The sequence below is a fragment of the Myotis brandtii genome, unplaced genomic scaffold, assembly GCF_000412655.1.
Source record: "Myotis brandtii unplaced genomic scaffold, ASM41265v1 scaffold185, whole genome shotgun sequence".
Classification (NCBI taxonomy): Eukaryota; Metazoa; Chordata; class Mammalia; order Chiroptera; family Vespertilionidae; genus Myotis; species Myotis brandtii.
This window is the reverse complement of record NW_005356870.1, coordinates 9,712,920-9,723,535: the sequence shown is the minus strand read 5'-3', so window position 1 is coordinate 9,723,535 and position 10,616 is coordinate 9,712,920. Positions and strand designations below refer to the sequence as shown.

The following is a 10,616-nucleotide window of genomic DNA, read 5'->3' as shown; positions in this document are numbered from 1 at the left end:
AATGCATAATGTTAGAAAATCATGCATGTATGACAGAGTCAGTCAAAGTTCAAGATAGAGCAGTGGATTTTAATGTAATAGCTTGAAAGTTTACTGATATAGATTCAGACTCTACATTACAATTTTTAAGAAACTGTCCACTCATCAATTTTGGTGACTTATCAAAGAAGAATGTCTATAATTATGTAAAAAACTTATTAAAATACTCCTTTTTCTAACTATATATCCATAAGAGGCCAAGTATTCTCCCTATACATCAATGGAAGCAACTTATCACAATAGACTGAATATGCTAACAGATATAAAAATACAACTTTCATCTATCAATCAAACATTAAAAGAATTACAAAAACAAAAACAATTTTGATATTTTTACTAATTATTTTTTGTTTTAGAGATTATAGTTATTTTTATTAAAATATCTTATTGATGTTTAAATGTATTGGACTTGGTATTATCATTTAACTGAGTTAACAAATTTTTTTTACATTTCTCAGTTTAGTTTCTAATACAATAAATATAAATGATGTCATTCACAAAAATAAAAGCTCTCGGAGGCCCTCCATCATTGTTAAGTGTGGAAAGAAATTCTGAACACAAAACCTTTGTGAACCACTGGTCCAAAACATGAAGAAGTTACTGTGGATCTCAGCTTGAAACTGAAGGGCCTGGGCCAAACGGTGGGCATTCAGACCTCTCTTGGTATTGATCGATGTCATCTATTACATAAAATTTATTGAATGTTTATTATCTGCCAGGAAGGTGAGGTTTGGTGTATTGTCAGGATCCAGGTCATGGGAAGCATTAGGTACTTGGCCAGGGTTTTGATTTTACCTTGAAAGCAAAAAAAATAAAAATAACAGAAGTATTTTTTTATTTATTTCAGAGAGGAAGAGAGAGAGAATCATTGATTGGCTGCCTGCTGCCCCCCCCCCCCCCCACTGGGGATCGAGCCCACAACCTAGGCTTATGAATTGAACCATGACCTCCTGGTTCATAGGTCAACCCTCAACCACTGAGCCACACCAGCTGGGCTGAGTATTTTAAGGAGGGGCTGATATTATCATATTTATATTTTAGGAGATAGTATAGGTTGTGTCTATGAATGAAGGCAACAGGTCTGAAGCCAAGATCAGTTGGAGTTTTTAGCTGTGGTCCAGGTGACATGAGATGAGAGTCTCCTCTACTAAAGCAGGTGAGAAGGATGAGCAAGGAGGTCTTTGGGAGAGGGACAGGAGATGGAATCTGCTCTGCTGGGTGACTGAATGGATGTGCAAAACGAATGGCATATTCTTCCTCCAACATCTTAATATTTTGCTCAAATCCAGCTCCTGTTTAACAAAAGCAGTGGCTCTCTCTTTTAATAAGCTGCCTGTTTCAGCAAACATTTTCTGATGCTATTTTTAGACTATTGGAAATTTTAAATATCAGGGGTGGGGGGGTGGGTATTACTGAAGAATTGCTGTCATGGGGCGGAGAGAATTCCTGAGAACATGCATTGGTCTTTTTCCCTTTCTATTCTCACCTTAGAGTCAGACTTCCAAATGAAACTCCCCAATTATAGGGTTTCACATAGTAGAGATATAGAATGCTCTCCCGCTCTTGCCCAGGAAGATAATACATTCTCCTGAGAAAAACTTAGATTTCCAAAAAAAAAAAAAAGATTTACAGTTGTTGGAGAACTTGGTTCATTAGCTGCTTATTTTGAAATCTTATTCCTACAGAAACAGACAGGACAAATGAAGATGGAACCAAAGAGGTGCTAAAAGCTCCGCCATCCGTATTCAAATCCGTGAGGCATATAAAAATAATAATGGAAAAGCAAGGTTTCCAGAACACATTGGATAAATCATTACTATGGAAACATTGTCCTTTTACAAAAGAAAGTGAGCCACGGGGAATTTGAATAACCAGCTCATTCTTCCCTCAAGAGCCATCAACATTAACACTCGCAAGAGGAGAACTGAGAGCGCAACTGTGGGACAGGGAGTCTCTTAGAAACTACTCCACAGCCTTCATCCTGGCTGGGATTAACCAACTGCAGATTTGGTCCCTTTGTCCAATCATGTTAGTGGTTCTTATCATCATTTGCCTGTGAAAACTCCCATTCCCCTTATGACTCCTTCCAACATGAATTTCCTGGGGTCACTTCAAACCTTAGTGTTTGGACAGCATTTATTTTAAAGGTACTCTTAGCAACTTGTTTTGTGTTCTTGTGTCTTGTTTTTGTTTTTGTTTTTTTAACAGTTGCTGCCCTTTTGTTCTAAGGGGAAATTTTCTTCTGTGTATGTTTTGTTTCCTCAGTAAGGTCATTGCTATATAATATTTACTATATATGAAAAAAGAGAGGGTGAGGGAGAGAATATTCTACTCTACCTGGCAGTGGGCTCTCCAGCAAACTCACCCCATCTAAAACTAGTTCTATTTCCAGAATTAGACAAGCAACAACAACACAGTTATTGGAAAAGAGCTCTCCAAAACTTTTACACAGGGTCATAGTGCTACCTTTAATCCTTACCAAGAGTAAAATTACCAAGTTTGATTATTTGGCTTCTGCACAGGAGAACAAAAATAGATTTCTAGAAGCAGACATTGTCAGAAATAAGTGATGGCCAACAGCCTGATGGTGGCGCGGGAAGAAAAGATTTACAGGTAGGAAACAGAAGAACTATGAAAGCCAGTCTTATCCCTTTTCTTTTCATTTCCACAGAAGAGGAAACTTCTACTGCAAACTTTACTCTACACAGGGAGGGGAGAGAAGATGTCAGGGAGAGCAATTGCATTTTTCTCTCTCTACTCCCTTATGCATTCCTTCCCAAGAGGGGAAACTGGTGTGTCAAAGCAGTCAGGCCGGGGGGATTGGTTGATGGGCCCCTGGACCTCAGAATCAACAACCAGGCTATCAAGTTGCTTTTCTTCAACATGCAGATGGAGCCCTTTCTCTTGCCAACTTATTTCTTTCCCAAGGGGGCGTCATGGGCTGTGCTGTTCTTTCTGTCCCCTCACAGCAAGTCCAACTGGGAAGAACGCAGACTCTGCTTCTACCAACCTTTCTCTCTGTTCCACCTGTGAATGGGTGTGCAGAGCAGTCCTATCATCTTCTTGGCCTTGCCCTTGAGTTCAAGTACAGATTACAATCCTGCACTATAAACTCAGACCTATCTATACCTGCCAAGACTGGAGGATAAAGTCACAAGCCCCACTTCCGTCTCAAGGAATCACAGAGTGCATACACAGACTAAGAAAACAAATCCATTGGTCATCGATTGTTTTTAAGACCTGGAGGTAAGAGGAATAAGGAATGAGATTTCAGCGCTGTCATGGATTGAACTGTGTCCTCCCAACATAAGCTGAAGTCTTACCCCCAATACCTGTAAAGGTGACCTTATTTGGAAATAAGGTCTTTATAGATATACTAGAGGCCCAGTGCACAAAATTCGTGCATGGGAGGGGGGTGTCCCTCAGCCTAGCCTGCACCCTCTCCAATCTGGGACCCCTCAAGGGCAGTTGGACATCCCTCTCACAATCCAGGACTGCTGGCTCCTAACCGCTCACCTGCCTGCCTGCCTGATTGCCCCTAACCACTTCTGCCTGCCAGCCTGATCACCCCTTAACCACTCCCCTGCCAGCCTGATCGATGCCTAACTGCTCCCTTGCCGGCCCAATTGCCCCTAATTGCCCTCTCCTGCCAGCCTGGTCGCCCCTAACTGCCCTCCCCTGCCAGCCCAGTCACCCCTAACTGCCCTCCCCTGCAGGCCTGGTCCCCCCCCCAACTGCCCTCCCCTGCAGGCCATCTTGTGGTGGCCATCTTTGACCACATGGGGGTGGCCATCTTGTGTGTTGGAGTGATGGTCAATTTGCATATTACTCTTTTATTAGCTAGATCAAGTTAAAATGAGGTCTAAATTAGGGTGAGCCTAACCCAATGTGACTCTGCCCTTATAAAATGACAAATGCAGGCACGGAGACAGAGGCACACACAAAGAGAACAAACACCATGTGAAGATGAAGATTGGAGTGGTGCATCCAAAAGCCAATGAGCACCAGAGACTGCCAGGAAGCCAGCAGAATCTAGAAAAGGCAAGGAATGATCCCCCTACAGGTTTCAGAGGGTGTGCAGCCCTCCCCACACCTTGAGTTTGGACGTCTTGTACTATGGGACAATCCATTTCTGTTTTCTGAGCCACCCAAGTTTCTGGCACTTTATACACAGCCCTAGGAAACTAATACAGCCACCCAAACCCTTCATACCATTCAAAAGACATGAACAAGTGTTTTCAAAAGATGATGCAAATAATCAGCAAACATAGGAAAATATATTTTTTAAAAACCACTAATCTCCAAGAAATGCACATTTAAAAATTAAGATAGATTTTATTTAACAAAATAACATTTTTTTTCTATAGAAACACCTGCTTTCAAGGTCAGAAAAAGAGATATTCAAACATTTGGTATAAACATGAATTAGTACAACTTTACTAAAGATGCTTTAGAAATATGCATCAGGAGTCTTCTGGAAATTTATCCTAAGGGAATACTGCTAGATTCCATAGCACTTAATACTTTCTAATATACGATATAATTTATTTGTGATTATTCTCAATCTTCACCTATTAGAATATAAATTCTACAAGAACAAGGATTATTCACTTTTATATCTCAAGCACCTAGAATATTGCCCAACAAATTGTAAACACTCCATCAACTCCTGTTGAATATATTAATTAAGATGTCCACCAAGATTTATGTACAAGTGTGTTCACTACAGCATTGCTTACAATAAATATTGGAAAATATAAATGCCCACCAATGGGAGACTGGTTAAGAAAATAATGGTGCTACCACACAATGAAATATCATTTAGCCATTAGAAAGTTAAGTACATGATACTTAAAGCTATGAGAAAACAGTCACAAGATATTAAAAAGTTAGAAAAGTATAATATTAGCTTTACTAAGAAATTGCAACAATGTCAAAATGTTAACAATGATTACCTCTGCCTGGTGAGCTTATAGTCATTTTTGTTTCTTCTCTACGTTTTCATATTTTCCATGGGTGGGAAAATAAAATTTTGAACCATCCACATACTCCACACACTTCTACGTCTATTTCATCACACAGCATGGTGTGATAATAATGTTTATAATAATAACCCAGGGCTATTTTGCAAATATTAAATTACTCCCATATTCCTCTATTTATAGAGAGGGGAAACCTGTGTATGGAAACATGGATTTGATTAGTCTTTATACTTTTCTGTGCTTTTATTTCTAAATTCAGGAGGTGGGCAATTCATTTTTTAATGCTTTCCATTCAAGCAACTTAAAATCTCAAAAAGCTAAAGTTTTTTCAGGGGTAACCTTCAATTGTCTAAAAAAAAGTCATTTATATGAAATACCTAGTTCCCTTATTGCTGGTTAAATGAAACATTATTGCACGTATTCCAGTGGAAAAGGCATTTATTTGACCTTTGGCATTTTCAAGTGTGAATTAATATGGTATTTTCCATACTGTTCAAACTGATCATATCACTAAAATGGCAGAATTATGAAAAATTAGTATCAATGTATGATATCAATTAGCTTCACTGTACTATGGACAATAGCTAAACGTTTTATAAATATTTTTAGTAGTCTTACGACAAGGTTCCACAATACAGGGTAAGAGAAACAGAGGCACAGGAAGTGTGCATGGCAAGTTCAAGTTCACATCGATACATGCCACAGGAAAATTACAGGGATGGGAGTGGCAAGCTCATACAATCCCACCACTCACTGAATTGTGTTTTTCCCCATCCATACACTCTGGTAAGTGGATTTTTTAAATTTAGTGAAAAGCAACCAAATGTAATTCTGCCACTTCCAGGAGCAGAAACAATGTCTTCCTTGGACCATGCACTTGGCATGAAGGACAGTGAACTTCAGTACTTTCACCTTGGCCTCAGCCTGGCTCTCTCCATTCAGATCCACCTGTGGGATTTCTCCTGGGCTGCAGAGCCCAAGGATCTGCTCAGAGCCCAGCTAGAAACTGATCCGCAAATGGCACTAAACTCCAATGCGTAGTATTGGTGTGATATGGTTGTTATATTCAGATTTTGATAGGCTGGCTCTTTTATTGCACCAGTGTGTGTGCTTGAGATATTATTGTATAAGGAAGTACTTAAATTTAAACATTACCAGCCTCGTCACAAATTATCCAAATAAACTATGTCATGATGCTTCTATTTGGCTCTGTCTGCTGAGCAACGATTAGCCAGCCTTTGGTTCTATTGATTCACCATCAGAGCATATTTGTTTAAATGTATTCCCTCCTCTCACCTCCAGGAATTACTTTCCTCACTATCCCCATATGCATGCTAAAGTGAAGTAATGACAAAGAACTAGTCTTAACTTCTACTTCTATATGGATGATTATAGATATACTAGATGGGCACACTGGAAATAAGAAAAATAATAAATACAGTATTTTTAAATTTTCTAAAAATACATTGATATGCTGGCAAGAAAGTAATAAGCCCTAAAAATTATAAGTCCAAGTCAACCAGAACCTAGAAAGGCAAGCAGAGCATTCCCACCAAGTTGTGACCACTGGGCACTTGCCAAACCAAATGAACTTTAGCTACAATGTGTGTGTGGCCTGAGGGGTGGGTAGAAAGAGGTAGAGAGACAAAGGCCAAGACTGGCCCCAAAGCCCATCCAGCCCTTCAAAGAGTGGGATCCTGAAGTTCAGAGAAAATACTTAAATCTAAATACATGATCATCTGGAAGGACGTTTTCTCACAATTACAGTTGCTGTGCAGGGCGCTAACCTCCATTATAACTCTACGACCTTTGTCATTCATCCTAATCTTCCCGCTGTTTATCTTCCTAAACTCACCCATATGACTCTGACTCATGACCATTCCAATAACCTGCCTTGAATCTTCATGGTCCAGTCACACCCTGACTAATTCACATCAAAAAGAATCATGATGCTCATTTTCCAAATCATAAAACAGAAATTAGTTTAGTAGCTTGACAGAGTTATCAATGAGGAGCAAAGAGCCTGTATCCTAGACTTTCACAATTAATGTTGCCTTGTGGTACTAATAATTTGTTTTATTTTGTTTTCATAGGGGGCTTCTCATTCATCCTTAATAAATACGCATTAAACACCTGCAATGATGCCAGCACTCTGCTAGGGGTTCTAGTTGACAAAAAGAAATAGTCTTCCATCAGGTGGGCCTGTAGTAAGAATATCTCAACGTGAATGCTTGTTTATCCAATTACTGTGTGAACTCAGGCAAATTTCTTAACACTTTGAGCTTCATTTTCATTATCTATTGGGGGTGATATTCATCTGCCCTGTCTGCCTAACAGGGTTGCTGTGAAGGATAAATAATAACTGTTGCCAGGAAGATAATAAATATTTCTTGTTGCACTTGGCAACAAGAAAATTAAGATCACTCTCCAAGAGTATTATATCACTTCTAAGTGAAATAAAACAAAGTTGAACTCATAAAAACAGAGAGTAGAATGGTGGTTACCAGGTGCTGGGAGTTGGGGGAATGTTGTTTAATGGTACAAACTTGCAGCCAGAGATCTAATGCACAGAACAGTGATTATAGTCAATGATACTGTATTAAAAACTTCAAGGTTGCTAAGAGACTGGATCTTAATATTTCCCACCACAAAAGTAAATGCAATAGAGGTGTTAGCTAATATTACAGTGGTAATTATATTTCAACATATAGATGTATCAAATCAACATGTCATTCACCTTAAACTTGCACAATGATATATGCCAATTATATCTCAGTAAAAATCAATTTTTAAAAAATCACTTTCCAAGAATTAAATTATAAAATCAAGATGCAAAGAATCAGAACCAAAGTAGGTAACATCAGCTTTAGAAGACAGAATGAATAGCAGGTCAGCAAAAATGAACAATAGTTTGATTCATCACATTAAAAGACATAACCATAGAATGTAGCAATAGTAAAATAGAATATCGAAAACAGCAAAAATAAAAGTCAGAGATGCAAACATTGAACAGTGCCATGGAACCTTACCTGAAGGACTTTAGTACAACGGTTGCAATACCATTATTAGCAAGACCACCTGCATGATGGAGATGAAAATACTAGACTTAATACCTTTCTTGCCTCACCTGTTTTGATTTATAAGGTGGATATGTCTACAGAGTGGTGTCAAATGAGCATTTTTGTTGATGTGACAATTGTAGTTCACTTTGGAAAAATTGTGACTTTAAAATTAGTTTTGTGAGCTTGGCTTCTGTGTACCCATTACTGAGGATGATTTGTTGACAAAATCTAACTTTTGAGCCTACCAGCCTGAGGGCCAAACCCTAAATTCTCCAAGGTGATACTAGCCTGGGAAGATTCAGAAAAGGCAGCCAACATTTTGAATCAGAAACTTCAGGATCTACTAATTTCTTATGGACAACTTTTTCCACCTCTTCACCTGAGCTTGACGTTTAGGAAGAGTTAAAATTTGGGTAAGAGGAGAACCATGGCAAGGGAAAAGGTAAGTCATGGGCAAGTAAATGGACGTGAGAATGAGCTCACCAAATTCAAAGATTAGATAAGCTTTGCTTTTACATGGGGAGTCAGAGATGAAACTAGAAAGGCAGCATGAGGCCAAATTCAAGAGGACCTTAAATTCAAGAGGACCTTAAATGCCAAGAGAAGGTGCTTGGTGTTTATCTCGTAGGTAATAAAAGTAACTGAATGTTTTTGAGCCAAGAATGTTAAGACTTAATGGGTTCAGAGAGATTATTAATCTGTCAATGGTGGGAATAACTAAAGGGCAAAAGACCAGTGAGAAAGTTATTTTAAGAATCCAGTAGCAAAGTTATTAGCAGGATTTGACTAAGGTTGTTTGGTTTTTTCCTGCCCACTGCCTTTCCTTTCATCTGAGAAGGATGCAGCCCTTCTCTTGGAGAAGTATTTCTCCTCCCTCTCCAACCGGTACCTCCAGTACAAGCTGATATAAGGATACCCCATCCCCAGCGTTTGCTCATTGCTCAAGCATTGACATGTGATCCCCACCAAGGCAATCAAAGTCTTTCAGTGGGAGCTTTCAATCAATTCCAACCTGAAAGTGAGACCAATCACCTTCTAGTCATATCTGAACTGGGCAGCTTAATCATATGAGAAACTTTTCTCAATAGTATTGCTAAATTCGAATCATTTCTTGTATGAGCTGGTTTTGCTCCATTTGCTGTTCACTCCTATCTCTCTGCCCATCAGTATACAACTCATGCCTCATCCCAACGCAATGAATCCCAATTATTTCCAGTTCCCAAGTAGCAGGTCACGACTTGCAACTGCTCATCCATGCTCATTTGAGACTTCAAGATATTCTTTTTTAAAAATAAATAAATGAATAATAATAATAATAAAAGATATTCTTTTTCCGTTTTAAAGTCTGATACAAATTAACATTTCATTCTAAAATATTTTCAGTGGCTAAATATTCTCATTAGTATTGCACCAAAGGAAAGTGGTGAGTAAGCCAGTTTTTGACACCCTCGAATTCCTTCCTTTTAGTTCTCATATTTATTACTTGTTTCTTTCCATATTCCCAGTCACATTTTTCTTAATATTTGCTGTTTAGAAGATGGCGGTGTAGGTAAACAGCTGTTCTTGCCACCTCCCACAACCACATCAAAATTACAACTAAAATACAGAACAACCATCATCCAGAACTGCCAGAAAGCTGGCTGAATGGAAGTCCTACAACTAGAGAAGAAAATAAGAAAACACATTGAGACTGGTAGGAGGGGCGGAGGAGCTAAACGGGCTGGTCTGGCACCCACGTGGGCTGCTTTTTTAATCGGGAGGGAGATCATCTCTATTAAGGCCGCCCGGAGGAGCAAGGGGTCCCAACCTCACACTAGAAGCCCAGCCCATGCTCCCAGGGCTAAGAAGAGAAGTCCCCATAACTACTGGCTGTAAAAACCAGTGTGGATTGGGGCTCAGTGACACAGAGGCTGCTGGAGACCCAACTGTTCCTCTTAAAAGGCCAGCACATGAACTGAACTTACAAGGTCCTGCTTCTTCTGAGCTCCAGCACCAGGGCGAGGCTTTGGAGGACACAGACACATACGAGGAGGAACTGGATTGTCTGGCATCAGGGCAGGAACTCGGAGGTGGCTTTCTCCCAGATGGAGGTGCTGGCAGGGATCATTGTTCCTATGCTGCAACTGCCCCCGTCAGGACTGCTGGCAGCCATTTCTGTTTGCTCCACCCTGGTGATTCCTTAAGACCCTGCCTCATCCAATTTACAACCCCACCCAAGCTGTGTGCAACAGCTTTTGCATATGAATGGTCTGTCCTCTCAAACAGGTTGCAGCTGGGTGAGGCAGCCCCAAACCTATCAATAAAAGGCCAAGACCCAGCACCAGCACCAGCCTGCCTTGCTTCATAGCTGGGCCTCCCTTGGGTACTTCCAAACCCGATACAAAGAAGAGAAATCTACAGAGAAATCTCCAGATTTCTCTGTAGCTCCTGCTGGGTGGCCCCAGGCAGTGGCTGACCTTGGGACTCTCTGTGCTTCCTGGACTTGTAAGTCTATTTCTTTCACCAGGTAGGGGAAGTTTTCTGTCATTATTTC

The 10,616-nt window shown here is 39.9% G+C and overlaps 1 long non-coding RNA gene across 1 annotated transcript; it reads right to left on the bottom strand.

Annotated features, from left to right (window-relative positions):
- Positions 1–689: 689 nt before the first annotated feature.
- On the bottom strand, positions 690–10,060 carry LOC106725742. Its single transcript, XR_001361678.1, has 3 exons — positions 10,048–10,060; positions 8,051–8,099; positions 690–834 (listed from the first exon to the last, which is right to left on the bottom strand). It is a non-coding gene; the product is annotated as an uncharacterized LOC106725742 (long non-coding RNA).
- Between the last annotated feature and the right edge of the window lie 556 nt (positions 10,061–10,616).